Here is a 24,864-nt window from a genome sequence, read left to right on the forward strand (position 1 = left end):
TATCTTGATAGTCTTAAACTGATATGAAAGTACTATGAGAACATTGTGTATCTTGAAAGTCTTGAAGTGATAAAATGTAGTGTAAGAACATGTTCAACTTGATATTCTTCAACTGATATAAATTTAGTATAAGAACATTGTACAGCTTCACAATTTTGAAATGATATCAATGTAGTAAAAGAACATTGTATATCCTTATAGTCTTCAACTCATATAAATATAGTATAAGAGCATTGTATATCTTCTCAGTCTTGAACTAATATAAATGTACTATAAGATTATTGTATATCTCTAGTCTTGAACTGATGTAACTAAAGCATTAGAGCATTATATATCTTGAAAATTCAACTCATATGAATGTAGTATAAAAACAATTGTATATCTTGATCGTCTTGAACTGATACAAATGTAGTGTAAGAACACTGTATTACTTAATCGTCTTCAATTATTACAAATATAGTATAAGAACACTGTGTATCTGATATAAAAGTGGTATAAAAACATTGTATATATTGATCGTCTTGAAATGATATAAATATATTATAAAAACATTTTATATCTGGTTCGTCTTGAACTGATATAAATTAGTATAAAAACATTTTATATCTGGTTAGTTTTGAAGTTGTATAAATGCAGTATAAAAAATTGTATATCTTCATAATATTCCATTGATGTATATGAAACAAAAGAACATTGTATATCTTTATAGCCTTGAAATGACATAAATGTAGTATAAGAACACTGTATACCTTGATCATCTTGAACTGATATAAATGTGGTGATAAAACATTGTTGATCTACATTGCCCTCAAATGATTTAAATTTAGTATAAGAACATTGTGTATCTTGATAGTCTTCAACTGATATAAATTTTGTAAAACAACATTGTGTATCTTGATAGTCTTGAACTGATACAAATGTAGTGTATATTATTCATCTTGATAATTATCAACTGATATAAATTTGTTATTAGAACATTGTACATCTTGATCATATTGAAATGATATAAAATGTAGTATAAGAACATTTTATATCTTGATAGTTTTGAAGTTGTATAATTGCAGTATAAGAACATTGTATATCTTCATAGTTCTCCATTAATGTAAATGAAACAAAAGAGCATTGTATATCTTCATAGTCTTGAAATGAAATAAAGGTAGAATAAAAACATTGTATATCTTGATCATCTTGAACTGATATTAATGTGGTATAAAAACAATGATTTAAAAACTGGTATAAAAACTGATTTAAATTAAGTGTAAAAACATTCTCTATCTTGATAGTAGTGAATAGATATGAATGTACCATGTCATCATTGTTCATCTTGATAATCTTCAACTGATATAAATGTAGTATAAGAACACTGTATATCTTGATAGTCTTAAACTGATATGAATGTACTGTAAGAATATTGTTCATCATGATGGTCTTCAACCGATTTAAATTTAGTATAAGAACATTGTGTATCTTGATAGTCTTGTACTGATAAAAATGTTGAATAAAAACATTGTGCATCTTCACAGTTTTGAAATGATATCAATGTAGTAAAAGAACATTGTACATCTTTATAGTCTTGAACTCATAAATATAGTATAAGAGCATTGTATATCTTCTCAGTCTTGAACTAGTATAAATGTACTATAAGAACATTGTATATCTTGAAAGTCTTCAACTGATATAAATAAAGCATAAGAGCACTGTATATCTTGAAAAAATTTCAACATATATAAATGTAGTATAAAAACATTGTATATCTTGATCGTCTTCAACTGATACAATTGTAGTGTAAGAATATTGTGTATCTGATATAAATGTGGTATAAAAACATTGTACATCTTGATCGTCTTGAAATGATATAAAATGTTGTATAAGAACATTTTATATCTTCATAGTTCTCCATTAATGTAAATGAAACAAAAGAGCATTGTATATCTTCATAGTCTTGAAATGATATAAAGGTAGTATAAAAACATTGTATATCTTGATCGTCTTGAACTGATATTAATGTGGTATAAAGACATTGGTGATCTTCATAGCTTTCAATTGATTTAAATTTAGTGTAAAAACATTCTGTATCTTTATAGTCATGAATTGATATGAATGTACCATGTCAACATTGTATATTTTCATAGTCTTCAAATGATATAAATTTAGTATAAGAACACCGTGTACCTTGAGAGTCTTAAACTGATATGAATGAACTATCAGAACAATGTTCACTTTGATGGTCTTCAACCGATTTAAATTTACTATAAGAACATTGTATATCTTGATAGTCTTTTACTGATAAAAATTTAGAATAAGAACATTGTACATCTTCACAGTTTTGAAATGATATCAATGTATTAAAAGAACATTGAATATCTTTATAGTCTTGAAGTGATATAAATATAGAATAAAAAAATTATATATCTTCTGAGTCTTGAACTAATATAAACCAATGGTGAATATTATGAAATTTCTTGTAATTATTTTTTATGTTTATAGAAGGATAATAAAATTTCCGTTTAGTATTATGAATAATTATGTTACATTAAAAATATTAAATAATGCACCTGAATAGAATTCTAAAACTACTGCAATTTCTAACTGACCTACAATTAGATTTATAAAAAAAAAAAAACATAACTGCTTAAAGCAACATTTTTTGTCTAAATCCATCAGGTGAGCTCTGTAAAGTATTGGCTTTGACTACCAAAATAAAAAGAAACTTGCCTGACTTGTGTATAGAATACACTCTTTTCATTGGTTATAGAGATGTCCAATAGCAACGTGAAAGAGAATTACAGACATTTCTTGAAGAACAAAGGATAATGAAGAGATACTTCATTTGGGTTGAAATCGTATATTCTAGTTTGTATGTGTTTATGTTGTGTTATGTTATATACGTTTCCAGAAGAGAAGAGAAAAAAATCTATAAATAAAAAGTCAGAACATCATCAAATCATAGAGTAAGGTACAGATTGAGAACTTATTTATTTATTATTGAAATCAGAAAGTAAAATACATATAATAAATTATAAATTGTGTTTTGATATCAGGTTCATTAACACTGTGAGACAGCAAACTCTACTTTTATTTTGTTATAGTTACATTTAATGTTTTTACTATTCCTTCTATCATGTAGTTCAACTATGAAATTTTAGTTCATGTACCAACTTATCTTCTAGCTGGAGCATGTTGATGTTAAGGATGTATCTATTATTAAATTGACACAAGCTTCCCCTAGTGGTGAGGTACAAACATTAAAGTTGTGAAAGATCAAATAGATTTATGGTAGTAGCCAGTAACATGAGATGTTACCTCATGGTCTAATCACTTCATAAAAACTCTTCCTTGACTCTTAAATGAAGTTTGAATTATTGCTCAATATTACAGTTGATCTTAAGAAGTTGTTTAAATTTGAAATATTTTTTAAAAATTAGTTTTAAATTCTTCTGCTTCTGTTTTTTAATTCCCTTATTTATTAAAATAATTAACACTGAGGACTAGGTTTACTAACAGTACTTATATGAGTGGTAAAATCTGTAGTTATTTAAAAGTTTTATTTTGGATTTGTGTTTCTTTTTAACCATGGTTGTACTATGATATTTTTTAGTCTGTTTCAACATGCATATCATAAAAAGTAATTTAATTAATGTTTGAATCCATGTAAAATGGTTGTGACTTGTGCACTTTGATGTCTCATTTCAGAAGGGTTAATGTTTGAATCTGCATACAATAGTTTTAACTTGTTCACTTTGATATCCAATGTCAATGGGGTTAAAGTTTGATTGTATGTAAAATGGTTGTAACTTGTTCACTTTGATGTTCCATGTCAGTAGGGTTAAAGAGACATGATACTGGTTTTTAATCACATATACATTGTTTTCAATGCTCTGTTACTTTAGAACAATAAAACAAAATTAACACTTACTTGCAGTATTCAACACTGGTGTTGGTTTCAGAAACTTTATTTATATCAACAGAAAAGTCACTGATATTGAAATATAACAGAGTAAAGTTCAGCAATCCATTCAGTGACCCATCTAGTGAAATGTAAACTGAATAGAATATTTGGTCAGTAAAACTGGAAGTAAAGGCGATGATCAATGCCTGAAAAGTAAGAATATAGAATTGATAGTTCAGAAAATAACACATTTTCACCTTAAATAATATACTGTAACATTATTTAGTTTGACAGTGTAGGAACAAACCTTATTAAGTGTTTCACACTATTAAGTAGATTTGACAATGAAGAAAAATAAACTTTTCACACATTTAAATGTCATAGAACACAGGTAACTAGCTTTGACATTGTAGATAATAATAAAATTCAATGTGTTAAACATCTATTACATCAACTTTTTAAATTAATGAATGTAAATTTGTTTCTTGTATTATTAAACTATTTAATTCTGAAATGGAATAGGACTACATTGCTCTGACAAAGGTTAAAATGATTGTTTTTTGTTTCTACAAACATTAATATGTTCTGTACTATCAACAACTTTTACTTGGTTATGAACACAACAAGCTAAAACACTAATAACATGGAAACAAGCCCAGTAGAGAAGATGAAAGGTACACAAACAAAGGTTTTGAGAATGCATGTCTAATTGAAAAGAAGTCTGAGATACTACTGTGGAATTGTCAGAATGTATCATGAAAGAATTTTCCCTCCAAGATAGACCTCCATTGCTCAGTTTACTGCAAGGAGATCAAGCACAGTGACATGGTGGATAGACACATCTCCTGTCCAAATACCCTGGAACACCTGATCTTGAATATTTCTCCAATCTCTGAAGAAATGCATCTGTGCAGAGATGGATCTCAGAACAAGATGGTGGAATGGGTACCCCAGTAATGGATGGTTCCAACCTAACCACCTTTGCAACTGACAATTTTGCTTATGAGTAATGAGACAGGATGGTTCAAATGAAGGGACCCCATATGTGCTTATCTCAAAGAAATGAGAAGCTGAAGGATGCCCAAATCCCAAAAAAAAAAAAACCATCCATGCAGTAGGAGATGGAGACAGAAATAAAAGCCTGAAAGGAGTTGGTTGAATGTGATGGATGTGAGTATTGAAAAACATATCCAGATGAATGAGATATTGCACTGATAACAGAATAGATTTCTTCAGTCTGATAATAAAGCCCATTTGTGGCACTGAAAAGAGAATCTGAGTGTGTTGTTGTGCTGGTTGACTAGAAGAAGCCAGTAATCTATATAATGATATATGCATAGACCCAAGGAACGTTGGTGAAAAGAAAAAACTTGAACAACTCTGCAAAAGATATAAAGTGCTGATGCAAGACCAGAAGGTAAAGCCCTGAATTGAAGCACCTGACCCTTGTGCACAAATATGAGAAACTTACAGGAAGATTCTACTGTTGGAATAAGTATCAGTAACATTGAACTTGATCACCCAAAGCTCTGACTTAAAGTGCCATAGTAGGTTGAAAAAGGATTTTATTGTAAAGTGAGGAGGATCTAAAAACTGGTTGAGCTGAGACAGAACAATGACTGGATGCCAATCTCCTGTCTTCTCAGTTACATTGAATAAATAGAAATAAAATCTTGAAAGAACAGGACTGACCTTCTTTACTGCCCTTTTGACTAACAATTCTCTTATAGCCTGGGAATAAAGCTCCAATTGTGATTCTGTTGGAACTGAAAAGCAACAGGTTGGATAGATAATGGTGGATCCCTGGTGAAAGAACTTCAGATATCCAGAAAGTGTTGTAATTCAGTTTGCAATTTCTGTCAATTCAATTACTTCTTAACAGAATATAAAGCTTACTGTGTTCTCCACACTGTGCACTCACTAATGCTTTTAACTCTTTCTGCCACAGGTCGTCAGAAAAAGTAATAAACTTCCTAGCATCGAGTCTGATTTGTATGATGTTGTTCAGTAAAGCAAACAATGGAGCAAGAGGAAATGTAGCCACAAAAATTGTGACAAATCCAAACTGCAACACTAGAGAAGTAGAATATATTACAGAAACATTTTATTAACTAAACTGTACATTTAATGTTTAAGGTAGTTTTTATGATTAATGAAACTAGACAGTTAAATATAGTCTAAAGTTACTGTAATTAATGGACTACAATAACTATAATACATGTGGTGACTCCTGGAAGTATCAAACTTTTTAACAGAGAAAATCTAACCTAATGGAGTTGATTCAGATCTGGAGGTGGTTGAATAATAAATTTAATTTCTAGTTTGACATAAAAGTCAATACAGAAAAATTAACGTCAAAATTAAGTAGCATATAAATAGTGTTTCATTTAAAGAACAAACAAACTAAAACACAGACAAGGTCCTGCAAAATTGCTGTTCCAGATAATACTAATCATTCAGGTGGTGTAACTGTTTTACAGATATTTAAGACATGTTTCCCTGTATTTTACACTTTTCTCCAAAATACCAAAAGATTTTATTTGATTGCCACTTTCCTAGTAGCCATTTAGTCAGTTATTTTAAAGTAGAAAAATTTAATTTAAAGCCATTCGAGTTACATACAGACTAGGTCATAATTAAAGGTTTAAACGTGTTCCACAGACATGGAAAAAATACTATTTTAACCTGTTCATGTTTTTATGCAGAACATATATATCCACTATTGTAATTATTTTCACATTTTTATTTTAGTTAAACTTGAGCCTTACCCATTTCAAGAAATTCACCAGAAAGACCCAATTGTTCTTGGTTTATTAAGTACCAGCCACTCTCCCACTGAGTGGTTTTCATGAACACACTCACCCGTTTTATGCACTGACCACTTCTTGTAAACCCATAACAGCCATCTAGATAAGTGCAAAAACATTTTCCCCTAGTTATAAACTTGGTTTGTCCACCTTTGTAACATAAAAATATAAACAGTTCTTGTTGCTGATGTCAATGCATAAATAATTTAATTCTACAAACAATCTGACTTACTATATGTTTGAATGAACATTAATAACCTAAGAATCTTGAACACATCAAAATCACTTTCTGAAAAAAAACATAGTTTGTAAGTCTCAAAACAAGCCGAATGTCATACAAAAATTTTCTTACATGAAATTATTACAATGAATGTCTATTTTAATTTTAAAAAATTTTCTTACATAAAATTATTACAATAAATGTCTATTTTAATTGAAAAACTTATGGAACATTCATTTCCATCACAGTGTTAACAGACTGTTTCCTTACCATAATTATAACTGCAAAAAGAGTTCAAACAAACACCCTCCTGTTCCACACTAGAAGAAAATGTAGAATAACAGTTTCAAAATTACTGTGGCAATACCACTTTAAAAAAATATCTCAGAAAGGACACAAGACTGAAAAGTACAATAAGATATAAGAAAGCGAGCTACAACACTAATAACTTGTCCAGGACTAAATGGTCCGAAAAATTATGTTTCCTACCTAAATATTTAAAGAATGAGTGTGACTAACATGAAAAAATTTGCAGAGATTGATTCTTCATAGTTTAAACAATGCTATTTTTTTCCAGCTAGTGTGAAGAGGAAGTGTACTTCATATTTTTGTAGCACAAATACACAGTTTCAGGTCCCAATACCAGTGCAAATGCAGGATTTCTTATAGTTACTTTGTTTATTACTTTGTTAATCTGGCTGATTTCTTTTATGTTATTGAGCAAAACATTGTCTAGCCAGGTTTCAGATCGAGCACATACAGACTAATAATGTAGGTTATAGGTCAATGTTGTCTGTGTTAAATAGATTACCTCAGGCAGTGCTGGTTAGTAATATCCTGTGGAAGCTTATGCACGTTTATTAAAATGGCATTCATATGTAGTTTATTAGTACAAGTAATAAGTAATTCATGTATGTTACTTTCTAACCTAATACAAGTTTATATGTATACAAATAAATTATTATTACTGACCTTATATCTTATCTAAGCCTAGATCTCAGCTACTGTTAGTAGCAAAAAAACAATGCATCTTAATGACAATTAGGCTTAAAATATAAGTCTCAGTATCATTGATTGAGATATGAATGTTAGAGACAGCTTTATGTTTAGTGTCATTTTTAACCATTTCTATCAACAGTGATAAATTAGTCTACAAAACAACTGAAAAATTAGTTTTTATAACATTATATATTATTCACTGTCTTTTAGTACCTTTTCACCATGGGTCTTTTTGATTACTTTGTAAACTACTTTATTCATATTTTGACTGATGTTAACAAATTACTCACCTTCCTTTGAAAAATGCTACATAAAAATTGATGAATAGTAGTTCACAAACTGTAAAAAAACATCTTCCGTGTCAAACTATTTTCACATTCAGTCTGTGTGCAATGTATTTCTATATACAATGTTTCAGAACAATATTATCTAATTTACAAATAGAATATTAACATATAGAAAAAGGTTAACATAAATGAAATAAAAAATGTTTGTTTGGTAAGCAATAACTTAACACTAATGATATCCAATTAATAATGCTATCAACCTCAACATTTAATGCATTTCATGTCAAAGGTTTTTAGAGCTCTTACATAAAACATTAAGTTCTATTCTTCATTCTTCAGGTCAACCTTTTGTATATAAATGTCTTATTCTCTGAAAGTGTATTATTTCTTATTTATGAAATGTATCATTTTCCCAAGTTGTGAATATGGAACTGTGTAAATCTGGTATCAGTCATATGGTGAATTGAAGCTACTTTTTGTAGCTTGACTGATGAAAGACATGTTTGCTGTTTCCTAAGATAGATGCATTGGGTTTTATTTAACTTTTTGGGAGGTAAATAGTAGCTGTCACATAGAGCAGAGATATTTGCACACTTTGATGCCTTTTCCCAGATTGGCCAGTTACAGAGAATGTGCTTTGTACAATCAGTTTTGGTACTATCAGAAAGATTCATTCTGATCTTTGGGTACAACAGTTAAAATGTTTTGGGAGAATCAATATTGGGTACAAAAAGTTGCAATTAACAAGACAATTTCACTTGCCCGTGATATACCCGAATTTTGAGACTGTCATTTTGAGCTACATGGAATACCCAGCTAAACATTATGAAACAGGGGTAGTACAATCTATCTCTCAATTCCTCGAATTCATGTTATTTTCTAAGTTTACATAACTTAAATTTATTTCATTTGTATGTCAAAATCCTCATTTTATTCTTATTTGTTCTGTTTTCATGTCAACATCATTCTGGCAAATGACACTGAAGCACGAGTTATGTTAAAATATGAAGATAAGTAAATGACTGATAAGATGATTACAGTAAAAATAATTTAAATATCACTGATGATAAGAATTTTATTGCAAGACATTGGAAAAAAAAATAAAAAAGAAGGGAAATTGGTTTGGCTGGCATTTTATGGCACAAAGCTGCCAGGCTATCTGTGCCAAACAACCCATAAAAAAATTAAAAGTTTGCTGTGATCCACTTTGGTAAACAATTGAGGGCAGTCTGTACCTGCTGCTCAACGTACCTTATGTTCAACAACTGACATGAAATGTGAAAGTCATTGACACAGAGCCCATTTGCAACAGAGGGAGTTGTTCAGTGATGGCATTAATCTTTATACTGAAAAGTGTGGCACTCAAAACAGAACCCTGAGGGGTTTCAAGTTCCTGTAGGGAAGAACAAGAAAGTGCCAAACTCACACAAACTTGGAATCGCCAGCCCATTAAAAATTTGTTGATAAAAATAGGCAAATGACCATGCAGCCCATATAAGTGAAAATTTCACAAAATGCCACACCTTCACATAGTATCATAAGCCTTCTCAAGGTCAAAGAATACTGACACAAGATGTTGTTTCTTGAGAAAGACTTCTCTGTTCAGTGTTTCAAGTCAAATCAGGTGATCTATGGAGTAACGCTGTCATCAGAATTCACACTGGGTGAGCAAGAGAAGGGTGTTTGATTCAACAAACCAAACAAGAGAAGCATTAACTAACCCCTCTAAGATCTTACAGAGACAGCTCATCAAAGCAATTGAATGGTAGTTTGAAGGAATCTTGGGATCCTTTCCAGGCTTAGAGAAAAGCAGCACAACAGCTTAGCATCATGGATCAGGAAAAACATTATCATGCCAGATCCAGTTAAAAACAACCAAAAGAATAGCAAGAGCAGCAGGAAAGAGATGGCACAGCATCTCTTAGTATACATCTTCAGGTCCAACAAATCTAATGCCAGACTGATGAAGAGCCAGCTTGAGTTCCACCAGCATAAAGAAACGATTATAATCATAGATATGATCACCTAAAATGAAAGAGGTGATCACTCTGCCCGAGCCTTAATGGCTAAGAAGGTGGAGGATGGAGCAGAAGTGCTAGATACCCAGAAAAAGCTTTTGCCAAGAATATCAGCGATGCTCTGGGCATCAGAGAGTAAGATCAAAAGGGTGACAGAATTATACTACCCACTGACCTTACAAATCTTGTCCCATATGACTTTGGAACTGGTGGTTGAAGAGATGCTGGTTGTCAATTTAATCCAAAATTCCTTCTGGGCTTGACGTTTTACCTGCTGAGCATGAGCATGGGCCCACTGAAAAATGATGCGATTTGAAAGTGTAGGATACCTACAAAAGGTATCTCAGGCCTCTTTTTGAGTTTTCCATGCCACGTGGCAGGTAGAATTCTACCAAGGACGAGGATACCATGGAAAACATGTTGTGGTTTCAGTAATACACTGAGCAGCTGTCTGATAATACAATCAGTCACTGCTGCCACTCAGTTGTTTATTAATGGCTTAAAGACAACAGCAGAATCAAGTTCTAAGAGAACAGTGAAAGAAGGCCGGTTGTGAACTATTTTCAAAAACTGTACATCTTTTCCTTCCATCTACCTAATGCAAGAATGAAACCAAGATGGGCAACAGCCATTACAATTAACACAAGGAGAGTCTATTTCACATTCATAGGCACTGTGGTACTTGCCACTGCAATGAACCACTGACAATGTAAACATCTGAAAGGATTTGGAATATATGGCCGCACTTTGCAATTTAGATAACCTGCCTTGATGGTGGCAGGTGAATATGGTGATGTAAACATCAAAATTAGGACACTGGTTGACATCATAATTCCATTTTTGCAAGTGAAGATATGCCTCACTGCTAAAACACCTTGGGTGAAGAAACCAGCGAGGATCTCTGACATGAAGATGTTCTTCAAATCCCTCTCAACAATAACTCCTCATGATGAATTCAAAGTAGCATGGGGAGTAACCTTGATGGATATATCCCCAAAGGCTTTCAAATGCAAGAGGAGTTCTCTGTGTTTAGGAGTGGATGTTTACACCAATATGTCACCAGAACAAAGCTTTTTGACTGACTTAGGAGAGACAGGAAGCCCCTCTGGACCCTTCTAAATAAAAAAGGGAGATATTTGCCCTAAATGTTTGTCTCCACAAGAAAATGAGGTACAGGTGTTGAAGAGGTTGAAAATTGTTGCTCAGAATCTTCAAGACATGATTGTTTACCAATGATCTGTTTTTTTTTCACTATTTTATTTTGATTTATTTATCTGGGTGGAACCAATGTAAAGAAAGAATATTTTGTTGCCCACTGATCCCAACCACCATGGAGACCTACAAAGGGAATGCACGACAATGCCAAAGAAAGACACTGCAGCAACACCAGGGTTTCATATGCACTATACCCAAACACCAGCATCACCTACAATATCCACAACACCTGTTGAGAATGTCCAACACTGGTACTTGGTTGATCCAGTCCATGTGGATAGTTTTCATTACTGTGATCACAAGGCTTTATAATATTATAACTAAATATCCTTTACTGTATTTCACACTGATCCACTGGTTTATTTAACAAAACACTCAGAGCTGATTAATAATAAAACTAAGACTGGTAAAGTAATAAGAAAGTGTTGCCATTTGCTGTTAGCAATTTTCCACATAATTATATATAATTATTCCTAATGTTATTTTACTACATTCTGTACAAATAGAAAACTTAATTAAAAATTTAGATAACATTTAAAGCTTCAAGTTCAGGTATAATGTGGCTTAAATAATTTTTTTTAAAAGAAATAATGACCTAACATTGTGCTTTTAAATGTGTGAACATTTCTCTTTGGCCATCAGAACTCAAGTCCAGTCTAATAAAGTATGTAAACATTGTGTAATTTATTATGTTAATAAGTAAAATCAGGAATGATTAATTTAAAAAGTAATCTATTTCCTGGTCTCTCCCTATGTATCAAACCATCATTAAATGTTTTTATTCTTCTTGTAGACAAAATGGAAAATACTTTAATTACAGAACAAACAGTTGATTTTCCTTGTAGCAAGTGCCAGCATAAACAATTAATTACTGTGTGCCAGTATAAACAGTTGATTTTTCCTCATATGCATGATTTTCATTCATTGACCAATAAAATGTATATGTATATACTTTTCAAGATGTATAACTGATTCTGATAAACTTGTATGACTACAAAACAGTACTTATCTGGCACTAAAATAAATAGATATAAAAACTCTTGCAGTCAGATTTTGGTAACATTTTGTTATTCTAAAATTAAAAACAGGTAAAACTTACCTAATTCAGTAAGGTAGGTGGCTATTCTTCCATAAATCTAAAAAAAAGGTGAATGGTCAGTTGGTTGTTCCACAAAGAACATCCACACTAGCCAACCCTAACTTTACACTGATAGACTAGGAAATGGCACCTACTGCCAATTCTTCAGTTACCCTAATAAAATAGCAGGATTTGACCATCACTTTTACAACATTCCCATTATCCCAAGGTGTGAAAGGCATTTTTGCTGCAACAGGATGAGAACCATAAACCCTCAGGTTCAGAGTCCAACATATTGACTACTAGGGCCATCCACCCCTAACATACAAATAATGAAACAATACCAAAATATATCAGACATCAGTGTGATATTAATATTGCAATTTTTATTTTTTGTTCAGTATTCATTTTCTTTTGATTCTTTTTAACTCTGGCTTGTAATTTCTAGTGTGTATAAAATGTTTCTAAGGCAAATTTCCATACATGCCCATCCCATAGGTAAAAGAACAACAGTAATAATTAATATACACTAATTCCTGCAATGGAGAAAAAAAAACAACATACTATCACATTCTACAGTAAGCCAATATTTGTATATAACTGAAGAGAGGTAACAGATGTGTTCTAAAGAAAAGTAAACAGGAAAAAAATACAGAATTGAACACCACTATTGAATAAGTTTAAAAAGGTAAAAACAACAATGTCATATGCATATGTCCTTGAACAATAACATTTTGTCTCTTTTTTTTTTTTAAACAATTTTTCTTGTACACAAAGTGTAGAGATTTGCCGTAGACTATCTTGGTGCACACATTAAAAATTCTTAAGCATTTTAATTTCAGTCTTGAAAATACTAGTATGAAAAACATCATATTATTTACATTTGAATAGAAAACGAGATAATCTTATAAACTTACAATCAGTTACATTTATGTTTTTCTTAATACATAAGTAAACAATAAATAAATGAATAATAATATAAATAAATAAATATATACACACATATATATATACTTACATACACATCACTATAAACAGGTATTTGACACACACACATATATATATGTACACACACACACTTATACACATACCACTATAAACAGGTATTTGACACACACACACATATATATATATATATATACACACACACTTATACACATACCACTATAAACAGGTATTTGATCCACATCATCTTGGATAAAACCATAAAAAGTAAAATTCAGTGAATTTCATATCCCTTACTTTTCTTATTTAAGTGACCTACCAGGTTAAAGACCATTATGCACACAAGGTTCAACAGTTCAGCTGTGACTGAGGTAATGAGAGCTACCATGCTGGTAAATGTCTGATTGTCACTCAATGTGAAGTACAGTGCAGTTTGAATGGATATTCTGTAAAAAATCACACCAACCACAGCAGCAATAGCTATTGTTACCTAAAGAACAAAACATAATTTGTTAAGTCTATAAGGAATCATAGCATAAAGAGCTACTGTAACCAAAAGAAAAAAACATAATCTGTTAAGTCTGTAAAATGTCAAGAGCTACCATAACACAGAAAACAGAAATACAATCTTGACCACAGGGTGTGATTCAGCTAAGGTAAATTATGAATAAGCATTCTTTATCTTATTCAATGTCCAATTATATGACCACTACTATATAATGTATTGGGATCACCATGAGAATGGAATCTTAAGGGCACATGGATGAGGTCCTATATCTTGGGAAGGAGTCATTTATTTACCAACTACACTAACAGATCCAATTATTCAGATATGTCATCATACCAGTTCAAGACAAAATCAGTACTCATGATACTGCATCTCTGAAATTACAAACAGCACATTTTGATATTATTTTGCTCTTTCAAAAATAAAATATGATAAAACTAAAGAATAAACTTTGTTCATGTTACATAAGAAGTAATGAGAATTTAGGATGTTAAAATTTAAATGAAAAAATTAAAATATGTAATATGAAAGATAAATTGCTTGGTTCATTCTTACACCTACAATTGTAGATTTAACAGTTTTGTTTCTTTTGTATAGTATAGCCTATTCTGGTCTTGGTTATAGGCATATAACTCGTATTTACTATAAATTACAATGATAACAATCCATAATATCATATGGCCAGGTGGTTAAGGCACTTGACTCATAGTCCAAGGTGCACGGTTCGAATGCCCATCACTCCAAACATGCTTGCCCTTTCAGTCATGGGGGTATTACAATGTGACAGTCAAGCCCACTTTTCATTGATAAAAGAGTAACCCAAGAATTAATGGTAGGTGGTGATGAGTAGCTGCCTTTCCTCTAGTCTTACACTGCTAAATTAGGGATGGCTGGTGCAGAAAGCTCTTGGGTAGTTTTGCATGAAATTAAAAACACAAACAAACTATAACATAATTTGTATTATTACTGTTAATATTGTGAATAATAATAACACCGATGGTAAATTTTTAAAGATTATTAACAGTTACTGACCTATGTTAACTAAACATTATCTGTTTTGCATACATTCATCAAAAAAGCATGTATATTCCAGACCATGATTTTAAAATCATATTTTGAAATTGAAAAACATGTTTATAAAATGATTTACAACAATGTATGCCATACAGCTCTACAGTAAGCCATTTTTAAATGACACTGTAAATTCAAATGTGATATTTACAACATCCAAAGACCTTTAAAACATATGAATTGTAAACATTTACATAAAAATATCTTCCTCATTGCTGTGTCAAAATGCTTGTGGTATGTTACATATTGTACTTAACTCTTTTGCAAAATGTCTATATTTAAGAGCAAAGTGTCATATGTGGAGTCATAGCCTTAACAAAAAACAATTGTTTCTTTCCTTTTGTTTGTTAAATTGCAAATTTAATGTTTAGGTGAATGGAATGTGTGTGTTCAGTAAAAATGAGCTTGACAAAAGTGTGAATGACATATATGAATAGAGTGGAATGGATTTACTAAATAATTTGTAACTTGTGTAACGATGTATGTTATAAACACAGCTGCCAGTGCTTAATACATCTGCATAACTTCTTTTGTTATTAAACATGAAGTTATTTTTGGTTTAGTAAATTTCAAGGAGGAGGGAAAAGTGTGTGTTAGAGATGTGAATTAAAGTATTAGGGTCATTAATGTTAAGGCTCAGTGCAGTAATGCAAGCCAAGCTTCTTCAGTGGGAACATCAGCAGAAATTTGCATGACATCAAAGTTTGCTGTTAAGACCTAAGGGCTCAGCTGATATAGTGTGTTGCTAAAAATGAAGAAATCTTTAAAAATAAGCCTGTGGATATGGCATAAACAAGCAGACTATGAATCTGCTAATACTGTAGTTGAAAGTGTTGTTTTTTTTAAAGCAAAGTACATTGGGCTATCTGGACTATTGTAAATCAGTAGACTTATCTCTGTCCAAGTGAGAAACATAGTTAGAAGAATCATAATCCAGTGATATAGAGCAGTCTGACTTCTGTGGTTTAGAACACCACAGAGCAGATGGTTCCAAAGTTTCTGTGCTCATGGCACACTTATCTGATCCCACACCCAAAATGAAACACACTAATTTAGGGTTATTTTGAATATAAAAAATGGTCTCAATTCAATATATTTAAAGTTAATAAAAGGATTAAACACACGGACCTAAATAAACCTGATTATATTACACAATCATGTAAAAACATACAGCCAGAGGTTGTTTTTCCTTTTATGGAGTGGGTCCCTAAGTTTTTAGCTGGATTTTTTAGGCAGGAAACTGTTTTGTAAGATACAGTAAAACACAAGCCATACATTCTGCAACTGATACCCCAACACGAAACTTTTGCTGGATTCAATCCAATAGAATATATACAAACATCATCCATTCCAACATTAAATTCCCCTTTAAACACACAAACAGCAAATAATTATTCTTTCTTAGCTACAAAATTATCAGATCTGATGCACACAACTTCAAATCAAAATTCACTGCAAGGACATTCACACTGGTCTGTACATCTCCTTGAAATTTGTCCATGAAACAAAAACAATATATAAACAGAGCTTTCATAGTGTTCAAATAAATTCATAAATAAATACTCACTAGTAGTAATACCATATAGCAAGAAAATATGGAGCATGGAGTCATCTCTTCCAAAAGAGAACATGTGTCTCATTTATCTGTTATAATAGTGTATATTATAGAAGCACTTAGAAAAACACATCAGTAAAAGAACTAAATAATGAGTTTTCATAACTTGTAAGAAATAAAGTTCAAACATGTGGTCTTGGAAAAAGAAACATAACTGATAAAAAAACTGCTGTAATATTCCTTGTGAAGTTCAATAAATACTATTTTTGAATGGAAAAATAAAATCATAATGTAGGTGTTGTAACATCGAATCTATTTGTTTGGTTTAAAAAAAGGAATATTTTAAAACAAGCACAAAAGTTGACATTTAAAAGTTTCAATCTTAAACAGTGCTCGGTTAAGGTCGTGGATTTTTATCCACACTTCTCCATGTTTCTCAATATAGAAATCTTTTAATTCATGCTCAGACTATTTTTTAAAGCAACTATTTCTTTTTAAAAAATAACAGCACTTTTTTATGTTTTACAGCTTTCAAAAATTTCAAGAGTTCATACAAAAGGTATCAAGGATATGATATTTGTTTGATACAGTAATTTCAGTAGCAATTTCAGCAAAATTCTAATATTTAACAATTTTGCTGCATTTTTCATGTCTTTATTCTTATTTTTATAGTCCAATTTACATTCTGATGACCAACCACAAGGATGTGAAACCACCATCAACAGAGACTTGTAAAAGACAAACAATAAAAATAATGGGCAAAAACTGATATTAAATTCTATCTTCCATAGAGCATCAGGTTTTTATTTTCATGTTTAATTAACACTAAAAATAATGATATTCTTACATTTGTATCAGATATTTGTTCCTTTTTCTTTACTGATGATAACTTAGCTAAATATTTGAGACTTGGATGCTCCTGAAGATACAAAAACAAATGAAACCAAATTAAAATCAATAGTTCAAGTGTGACATCATATCTCCGTGTTAAAAGTAATTTGCATTTTTAAACATATTTTTGAGCAACTTTCTCAAAAAAATAACATTTAGACACTATTTTTAAAAACACTTTTGAAAAGATACTCAAAGATAACTACTACAGAACAGTAGTAAATAAAAGAAATAAAATTCTTGCAAATTAATAACTTAAATTAAAAGTTTAAGACCTGAGCTCTCAAAAAAGGTAGAAAAACAGACATAACTAAGACTTAATTTACTCCTAAATAATCAGGTGTGTCAATCTGATGCGTCTCTTGTATGATTCATTTCACAGCACTTCAAAAAAACATCTTAATGAAATTGTGTTAAATTTGAAGTGAATTTTTCAGAGATTATGTTGCTTTTTTAATAATACAATATATTACATGAATTCTCTACTTTGTATGTTTCATTATTTATTGTTTCTTTAAAACATTTACAAAGAAACAATTAACAAATGTTTACTTTTGTTTTTTACTGAATTTATATTACTATTTATTTTACTTTTCTACATCCTTGTAAATCTTTTCCCATAAAGACTTCATTTGAGAATACTGCAAAATATTTGTTCTGAAGAACACTTCACATAGTTTTGGTGTTTTTGTGAACAGCAATGTACAATCAAAATAATTTTATTATACCAAAAATGATAAGCAAACCAACTTTTTAGTTGCTAATCAGAATGTTTTCAGTTAATCTATTTAATAAGCTTTAAAATTATTTTATATTAATTTATAAATATCTTTGTTACTTATCCCTTTTGGTGGTGATATTTTACCATTCAAGGAGTTACTTAGGTCAAGTTTACATAATATAAACATGGCCTAACAAATAACTGCCCTGTTAGAGCAACATAATAAGTTATATGAGCCTAAAACATTTTAAAGCCAATCTTGTTAAATACAAAAATTTTTATTTTCTTATTACAGCTCAACATGATAAATTAAAAACAACATATGATAGAGCAAATTATTTTACAACGATTAGAAATGAAAATCATAACTATAGCTGTGGTAGTTGTTCATATTTTCCTTACCATACTAAACTTTTATCACTGACTTCTATGTGATTTTCTGCTTAATTGGAACCAACACTGGATTATATAATTGAAAATAGCAGAAAAAGAGCTTATCCAGTTAGCCTAATGAGTTTAACAAGTTGGTTTATGTCTTCTTAAAGTTGAGATAAAGGCCATTTACAACATATGATGATAACAGAAGTTAAGAAATGGTAGTTGGCTAAAAACCAATAAAACTACAACTGTACAGAAGTTACAAGGTCCACATCAGCAACATTTTGTTCAAAAATATATTACGTTTCTTCCTAGAGGGCTATGACCATAAGTGATATATTATGTTCATAAAAGATTCAGCAAGTTCACAAACTCTAATACTCTTGTTCAGAGCACACTGAAATGAACCCAAAATCAAAACCTGTAACTTAAAACAAATTTGCATCCATACAGCTAATTCTTTCACAATGAAGTTCTTTGAATCAACTTAACTTATAGCCATTTTGTACTCATTATACAAGCCTTTCACTCACAAAAAATTAATTTCTTAATAAAGTATTTTTACAAAATAATTGTCTGTGAACACTTATTGTATTTCTATATACTAGTTCAAGTGCAAAATGATTTCTACATTATGATTAAAAATACCTTTTTATCTCAATAATATCAAACTTCATTTGTGTAATCTCTGAGATCTTATAAATAAAACTTTCTTTCCAGTAAAACTTTACATTTTATCTGTCACTTTCATTACCCCAACTTTATCCAAGATTGATCAGTTTGACTACCCTTGTAAGGCCTCTCCCTTCCTAAAATCAAAATAATTCTAATCACCCTTTTTTCTTTCTAAATGACTTAAAATTATAATATCAAACTAAATTTGTTTATCTTAAATAGCTTTACACTCATAACCATATACATCTATTTAAACCTAAATTTTAATTTTTTATTGCCCTTTAAACACTAACTACTGATAGAGCTGTTATAAGTTATAACTTATAATTTATTATAAGTTATTTGTAGTTAGACTATAAATTATATTATGCATAACATGAATCGCATACTTTCCAAATGATAGCTACAAATTACATTATGCATACATTATGTGTGAAATGTTTTATAACATTATTATATTATTTACTCACATCTTTAACTACCTTACAAACTTTCCTATGCTTACATTTTAATTACTTTTTTTCCATAATCGGCATGGCCAGGTGGTTAGGGCACTTGTCTTGTAATCTGAGGTTCGTGGGTTCGAATCCCCATTACACCAAACATGCTTGCCCTTTCAGCCATGGGGGCATTATAATATGATAGTAAATCCCACTATTCATTGGTAAAAGAGTAGCCCAAGAGATGGCAGTGGGTGATGATAACTAGCTGTCTTCTCTGTGATAATAAATAAAAAAATATACAGGAAAAACAAGCAAAACATACTTACCTGGATATTCTTTATACTGTTTTTCTGTTGATGAAACTTATCCATACTTTTTATACTGAAGGTACTGCACATTATATAATTTAAGTTAAATAATGCACCAAAGAACACAGAATAATAATGTGCAAAATGCAGATAATGTACCATAACTATCAAACTTTATTTGGCTTTCTAACTCTGCAAAAGCAGGCATTAATATTTTGCCTAACCTTTTCCACGTGTTTCCTATTAGAATCAAACTCAAACTAAAGCAAAATTGACAATTCTCTTTACAGAAAAAGCTTTGGCATTTTTTTGGTTATAAATGATATAATATTGAGATAACTATGGAGTTCTATCTGAATGATGATGATATTATAATGAGTAATTTATTCTAAATTTTGTACTTTTTTGGAGGGGTGGTACATGAATTAGAGAGAGGGGATGCCTAGAGTTAGCAAAGGTCACAATTCTCACACTAGGAAAAGTTCTAGATTTTTTTCTATATTGCCTTATAAAAGTAAGAACTTAAACCATATATACTATTAAAATATAGATTATTTGCTAAATATTAATTCTATATTTAGTAGTATTCCATGACCAGAAACTAGTTTAATTTAAATTTGAATGTAACTCACCACAACTTCGTGACATGCTCAAAAAAAGATGGCTGTCAGAAGTAAATAACTATTTTTAATTGATAAATTTTAACTATAAACTATTTTAAAAAGTCAGCGGAATTTGTAACTTCCATGATGTAGGTTTGCTTGCTCATGGTGCAGGTTGTACTCAGGCAGATTTTGCAGCATCAAACAAAAAGAAAAGTTGTTCAAAGAAAAATGATAAAGTATCAGAAAGAAAGGGGAACCACAATATTTCTAAGTGAATAATAGAATGAATCATAGCATACAAAATAATATTAATCAGATGCTGAAATAAAAAACACAGATAAGGTATAAATGACCAACTCAGGTCAATGAGTTTGATTATTTCTTGATTTTCTTGCAAGGTTACCAAAGATAGAATAGAAAAAGCAAGTTAGTCAACACCATCTACAGCCAAATCTTGGGCTACTCTTTGTCAGTGGTTAATGAGACTAACATAAGATTATAATGTGCCAGTGGCTGAACACATGATTATGTTTGACAATGGTTTTAGTCCCACAGACTGCTGGTTAACTGTCCTATCCCACCAGGTCATTCCAGGCCCAGGAACACTGGAAATAAAATTAATCAGCAACAGTTCCACATACCCTTCAAAAAGGCAGAAAGAAATTTGTTTTACAAGATTGAAAATTATAACAATAGCAGTCATTATGTGCATAAGTAAAGTGTGTAACCCGAAACATGCACTAGCTTCTAACATAGCAAAATAGTGTTGAAAACAGAGCTCGAATATCATGAAATATATAAAACATGAAAAGTTTCTATAATTTAAATGTAGCATTTTATCATACTGTCAAAAGTTTATAATTCTAAAATATATATACTGACAGATAAATCATAAACAGTATCTTTTGAGTTTTGCAGGAATAGCAAAAAGGCATGAAATTGTTAAAACTAATAAACACAAATAATCACAAAGTAATAAAACAAAAGTACACATTATCTATAGTGTCAAAAGCAGTCATATCCCAATGGTGTGTAATTATTTCCAAATACCTTTTCCACAATTCAAAAAATGTTACAGCTAAAAGTAAATAAAGACAAAGTAACAAAGTTAATCATCACTAACAACAGAGATCATAATGGAAAGGAAATTGTTCTTTAAACTGATATAGCACACAATTTAGAATAACTAAGTCAACTATTTTTGTTCATCACAGTGCTTATGATACAAACTCGTATCATAAAGTGTTTTCACTATTGTCTTTCAAGAAGCCCCAAATTATACACTAAGAAATCTCTGACTATTAATATGATTTTGGGGTTAGTTCAACATCCTTGATGTTGGTTTACAGTTATGGACATTTAAATTCCTGGAACTGTAAAAAGTTTGGCATGTTCAATGTTGTTTTGTAGTTACAAAGGTTTCAAGTCTTGAAACTATACCAGATTTGATGTGTTTGATGTTGCAGTTAACGAAGTTTGAGGTTCTTGGATGTAACAAAATGGATGTGTTTGATGTCGATTTTTGAAGTTAAGGAGGTTTGAGATTTTTGGGTGTAACAAGATGGATGTTTTGGTTTTGGACTTAAGTATAAAGATTTAAAGAGGTATTGAGTTATATATGATGAACTTGATGTTGAAATCTTGAAAATATGGTACTGTGTGACTGTTACTTTATGTCCTAAACATATAGATTGTTTCAACTTTTCAGTATGAAACTGTTAAATTTTTGAGGTTTTTCAAAAAATCAAGCAAGATGTCATCTAAAAAGACTCAAACTAAATGTTTTCATATTATCCAGAGGTATTCTGTGCTTTCAACAGTTTCTAGTCTTGAGTTTTAAATAGTGAACTTAGCATCAAGACTATAGTTTGTTTAGTAGCATTGTTGATTTCTGTAGAATCTTCTAAGTGCCAAACATTAATCTAGCTATTCTGGTTAAAACTATGAAACTGAGGTGTTAAAAACTAAAATAGAGCCTGAAGAAGGGATCACTACTGATTCATCTTAATTTTAAATATGCAAATCAATAGCTGATAGACAAAAAGGCACTGCCAAAAAAAAACAAATGTTGTTAATTTATTATATCTTTTATTAGACAACAAAAAATATATAAAACTATGTTTCTAGAATGCACTTTAAGATAATGTTCAAACATGATCTCAAATCCTAATTTTAACACTGGTTTTTGTAAATACCTGAACTTTTCACGATTTTAATTACATATTTTCATTAAAATTATGCACCTGCTGCAGTTTCTTAGATTTTCTTATTTCAATTAGCTTACAAAAGGATCAAACAAGTTTCTCTGGAGTAATTCAATGCAATAATGAAACTCAAAATAAAACAAACCAGTTAATATTTACTTTAAAAAGTTCATGTTTGGCTTGTGATGTTTCATTAATCAGTTTAATTCAGTCTATAACTTTTCAATCAGATTAATATCAGGTGATCTTTTATGAGAATATGTAACTAGCATCATAAAACGTTCAGGTATTTATGAAAGCTAGTGTTAAAATTAAGATTTGAGAATATACTTTAACTGGTCTTGAATATGTTCTAAAAACATATAGTTTTCCATATTTTTCTGTTATCTAATAAACGAAATAAGAAATTAATGGCATTTTATTTATTAGGGCACATTTTTCTCCATCCTCTGTACATTTTTATAATACTTACCCCAGAGTGATATAAAAAAACAAAAAATACTGCAGCACCATTGTCAAAAAGATGAGTTATTCTTGCAAAAGTGCATGTCTGGCTTAATCTTCCATATCTACATCCTTCTATGTCACACCGAGGACATAAAATGGTGTCCTTGTAGTCTTCACAAATGTTCTTACTGTAAAAAAAAAATGCAGTTTTGTTTTAAGTTTGTATAATGTTTTTGTTTTTGAATTTCGCACAAAGCTACTCGAGGGCTATCTGTGCTAGCCGTCCCTAATTTTGCAGTGTAAGACTAGAGGGAAGGCAGCTAGTCATCACCTCCCACCGCCAACTCTTAGGCTACTCTTTTACCAACGAATAGTGGGATTGACCGTCACATTATAACGCCCCCACGGCTGAAAGGGTGAGCATCTTTGGCGCGACGGGGATGCGAACCCGCGACCCTCAGATTACGAGTCGCACGCCTTAACGCGCTTGGCCATGCCTGGCCAAGTTTGTATAATAAACACAGAACAGTTGGACGTCCAAATCAATCATAATATACAACTATCAATTTCAATGATAATGCTACATAAAATAACTGATTAACTGAAATTATGTTTAAATCAATTTATCACAAAAATTATTTAAAAAATTTTAAGGTAAATTAATGGTTCAAGACATATCAACCAATCAAAATTAATAGTTCCAATTATTATTCTCTGCAATTATTCCAACTATAAATGTTTTGTGTGAAAATAATTAATTAACTAAACACTGATTAATTAGTCTAGTGATTAATCACTTACCACATTCCATCAATCACATTTTTTCCTTCTATTTTGTTTCTTTGTTTATTTTAGTGAAATCCCGCATAACGCTCCCTAAGGCTCATATAACCTCATATTCGAGAACCTCCTGTTTTTCGAGGTTCAACTCACCAATAACTTCAGATTCCGGAACCTCCTCTTGTTGTTCAGGAGCCAACTTACCAATAACATGAAATTCGAGAACATGTTGTTATTCAAGGCTCAAATCACCAATAACCCGAGATTCAAGAACCTTCTGTTGTCAAAGGCTCAACTCGCCAATAACCTGATATTCGAGGACCTTATGTTGTCCAAGATTCAACTCACCAATAACCTTGTATTCAGGAACCTCCTGTTTTTCAGGTCTGAGCTTTCTGTTCTGACAATAATCTTTAAGATTAAACTGAAATAGATTATTAGAAAGAAATGATTGATAGACCTGGGTATTTGGAAATAAATCAAATTATTGAAACGCCTTTCGATAAAAGTTAAGGAAAAACGATCTTTTACATTCCAAATAGGCCCGGCATGGCCAAGCGCGTAAGGCGTGCGACTCGTAATCCGAGGGTCGCGGGTTCGCGCCCGCGTCGCGCTAAACATGCTCGCCCTCCCAGCCGTGGGGATGTATAATGTGACGGTCAATCCCACTATTCGTTGGTAAAAGAGTAGCCCAAGAGTTGGCGGTGGGTGGTGATGACTAGCTGCCTTCCCTCTAGTCTTACACTGCTAAATTAGGGACGGCTATCACAGATAGCCCTCGAGTAGCTTTGTGCGAAATTCCAAAACAAACAAACAAACA

At 31.1% G+C, this 24,864-nt stretch overlaps 1 long non-coding RNA gene across 4 annotated transcripts; it reads right to left on the reverse strand.

Moving 5' to 3' along the window:
- Positions 1–3,922: 3,922 nt before the first annotated feature.
- Positions 3,923–23,808, reverse strand: LOC143253556 (uncharacterized). Of its 4 annotated transcripts, XR_013029695.1 has the most exons (8): positions 23,290–23,808; positions 19,763–21,218; positions 17,440–17,511; positions 13,778–13,948; positions 12,535–12,571; positions 7,187–7,236; positions 6,752–6,795; positions 4,003–4,095 (listed from the first exon to the last, which is right to left on the reverse strand). It is a non-coding gene; the product is annotated as an uncharacterized LOC143253556 (long non-coding RNA). The 4 variants fall into 4 exon arrangements; XR_013029693.1 differs by lacking the exon at positions 7,187–7,236 and having other exon boundaries at positions 3,923–4,095; positions 6,658–6,795; positions 23,290–23,788; XR_013029694.1 differs by lacking the exon at positions 4,003–4,095 and having other exon boundaries at positions 6,665–6,795; positions 23,290–23,807.
- Between the last annotated feature and the right edge of the window lie 1,056 nt (positions 23,809–24,864).

This window comes from Tachypleus tridentatus, chromosome 6 (genome assembly GCF_004210375.1).
Source record: "Tachypleus tridentatus isolate NWPU-2018 chromosome 6, ASM421037v1, whole genome shotgun sequence".
Lineage (NCBI taxonomy): Eukaryota > Metazoa > Arthropoda > Merostomata > Xiphosura > Limulidae > Tachypleus > Tachypleus tridentatus.